The sequence below is a fragment of the Hevea brasiliensis genome, chromosome 1 (genome assembly GCF_030052815.1).
Source record: "Hevea brasiliensis isolate MT/VB/25A 57/8 chromosome 1, ASM3005281v1, whole genome shotgun sequence".
Classification (NCBI taxonomy): Eukaryota; Viridiplantae; Streptophyta; class Magnoliopsida; order Malpighiales; family Euphorbiaceae; genus Hevea; species Hevea brasiliensis.
The window spans coordinates 34,806,977-34,810,196 of NC_079493.1; the positions used below are offsets into that span (position 1 = coordinate 34,806,977).

The 3,220-nt window shown below is 36.4% G+C and overlaps 1 non-coding gene across 1 annotated transcript; it reads right to left on the reverse strand.

Moving 5' to 3' along the window:
- Nucleotides 1–1,381: 1,381 nt before the first annotated feature.
- Nucleotides 1,382–1,488, reverse strand: LOC131169849 (small nucleolar RNA R71). The gene has a single exon (XR_009140778.1). It is a non-coding gene; the product is annotated as a small nucleolar RNA R71 (small nucleolar RNA).
- Nucleotides 1,489–3,220: the final 1,732 nt, after the last annotated feature.

Here is a 3,220-nt window from a genome sequence, read left to right on the forward strand (position 1 = left end):
ATTAAATGATTTATTCTTAATAAATTGTTGTTTAGCTTAACTAGTTCCTATTCTTAAAGCAGTTATTAATTTGATGAGGATTGCTTAATACCAATTCAGTTAATAATTAGAGTCAATAAGAGTGCTGGGCTCGAATTGATGAGTATAGGGAAGTTAGAGATTTTACCTCGCTGTTTGGTAAATCTACGTTAAGTATTCAATAAGATATAATTGTATTTCTTTTATCTATGATTGAATCAATGCATTGGAATGCGAATTACCTTGGACTGAAATTTGTTTAATTTGAGAGTTTCATATTTAATTTTAGTTCTTAATTTCTGATTTTTTATTTCTTATTTGGATTGCTAATTTACCCCCCCCCCTCCCCCCAACCTTTGTTTCTTTTTTTTTTTCCATTACACAAGCGCACGAAATTTAATAATTCAGTCTCTAGGGTTCAACCTGGATTTACCACTTATTACAGAAAATATTTCATAATTGGTGATTTCAGTTAATTTAATTTCTGGTGGATTCAACAGCCATCAAGAATTTTCGTGCCGTTGTCGGGGACTGAAATTTATTGGATTTCGTGTTTTTGGTGTTAGGATATTCTGTTATTAATTTTGTTTGTGAGTTGTTGCTATTTTTAGATTTTCAAAAAAAAATTATAGTGTTACTATTCATCAAGAATTTTAGTTGAATTTGGAGGGTGGCCCATACCTATTTTGAAGGAAACACTACTCTGATCAAGACCAATTAATCCATAGGATTTTTTGGTCCCACCCTCTTGAGGCCAAATTCCATCATTTTCTAGGGTTTTGAGACATTTTTCTATTTTTACTTTGATTTCTTTTTGTTTATGATAAGAACCTCTCAATCTGGTGAGTTGATCTTTGATCCAGAAGTAGAGAAAATAGCTAAACAGTTGAGAAAATTGGCTAAGCAAGCTAAGCAGATTCCAAGTACATCTGAAGGAGTCCAATCTCTAAGGGAGTTAAGTTCAGATTCGGATTTGGATTCAAATTCCGAAAACGAAACCATGGCTGCTAGAACCTTGAAAGAGTTGGTTGCTCCTGATCTAAACCAACAGCCTTTGTGTATTCAATACCCTGCTTTAAATGTTGCTTTTGAGTTGAAATCTGGACTAATCCATTTGTTGCCTAAGTTTCATGGTCTTGCAGGTGAGGATCCACATAAGCATTTAAAAGAATTTCATATTGTTTATTCCAGCATGAATCCTCAAGGAGTTTCAGAGGATCAAATCAAGCTTCGAGCTTTTCCTTTCTCACTAGAAGGCACAACTAAGGATTGGTTGTATTACCTTCCTTCTGGATCTGTCAACTCATGGAATGGGATGAAGTAGATATTTTTGGAGAATTATTTTCCTGCTTCCCGTGCTGCCAACATAAGAAAAGAAATTTGTGGCATCCGACAGTACAATGGGGAGAGCTTGCATGAGTATTGGAAGAGATTTTAGAAGCTGTGTGCAAGCTGTCCCCATCATCAAATAAGTGAGCAGCTTTTGATTCAGTATTTCTATGAGGGACTTCTACCAATGGACCACAGTATGATAGATGCTGCTAGTGGAGGAGCTTTGGTTGATAAGACCCCAGAAGAAGCAAGGAGGCTGATTGCTAACATGGCAGCAAATTCGTAGCAGTTTGGAATGAGAATGGATCACACACCGATGAAGGTTAATGAGGTAAGTACATTTAACCTTGAGAAACAGATTTCTGATTTAACTTCTTTGGTGAGGCAATTGGCTGTAGGGAATATGCAAACTGTTAAGGTATGTGGGATTTGTTTGGGTTCGAGTCATGCTACTAACATATGTCCTGCGTTACAAGAATCAATGCAACATGCTAATGTAGTAGGACATTATGGACAGCCACAACGCAAGTATGATCCCTTTTCTAGTAATTATAATCCAGGATGGCGAGATCATCCCAATTTGAGTTATGGGAATCAACTGGTGCAAAACCAATACTAGCAGCAAAGACCACAAGTGAATCAACCACCTCCACCTCCCTCAAATCAAAGTATGTCACTTGATGAAATTGTTAAGGCTTTAGCTAATAATACACAGTAGTTTCAACAGGAGACCAGAAATAGCATTCAAAACATAGAGAGCAAATTGGTCAGTTAGCCTCATCTGTGAGTAAGCTAGAAGCTCAAGGTTCTGGAAAGCTTCCATCACAAACAATCATGAACCCCAGAGAAAATGCGAGTGCTATAATATTACAAAGTGGGAAAGAAGTTGATAATCAGATTCCAAATGAGCCAATGAAAAAGAAGAAGCAAGGAGCAAAGGAGTCTGAAGTTCCTGAAGTTGAGGTAAATACTGAACCTAAACTGAATAAGGTTAATAATTCCGTTCTTCCTCCATTCCCATGCAAGTTGGCTAAGACTAAGAAAGAAGAACAAGAGAAAGAAATTTTGGAGACTTTCAGAAGGGTGGAGGTGAATATACCTTTACTTGATGCGATCAAACAAGTTCCCAAGTATGCTAAATTTTTTAAGGAACTATGCACTACAAAGCGCAAGTTGAGGAATAATGAGAAGATCAGTGTGGGGAAAAATGTATCGGCATTAATTTAGCAAAAATTACCCCCTAAGTGTAAAGAACCAGGTTCATTTTCTATTCCCTGCAGAATAGGTGATTATAAATTTGAACGTGCAATGGCAGATTTAGGAGCATCTATTAATGTCATGTCAAATTTAGTTTTTCAAACTTTAAATTTGGGTCCTTTGAAAGAAACCAGTGTCATTATTCAGTTAACTGATCGTTCTAATGCTTACCCATTGGGAGTAGTTGAAGATGTGTTGGTACAGGTTGGAGAATTGAATTTTCCTACAGATTTTTACATTCTGGATACGGAGGATAGTGTCTCCACATCAAAGTCAGCTTTGATTTTATTTGGAAGACCTTTCCTAAAAACTGCCAAGACAAAAATTGATGTGGATGATGGTACCTTAACTATGGAGTTTAATAGAGAGACTGTCAAATTTAATATCTTTGATGCCATGAAGTATCCTGCTGATGACCATTTTGTTTTTTCTATTGATGTTGTTGATACATTTGTGCAAAATGTTTTTGAGCTAAGCATGGAGGATGAGTTAGAAGTGGTGATTAGTCAAGGAATTCAAGAAATTAGTACCAATCAGCTATTAAGTGTATAGGTTCAAGAGGCAGTAATGGCATTGCAGTCATTACCTCCTGTTCCAAAACGGTATGGAGTAT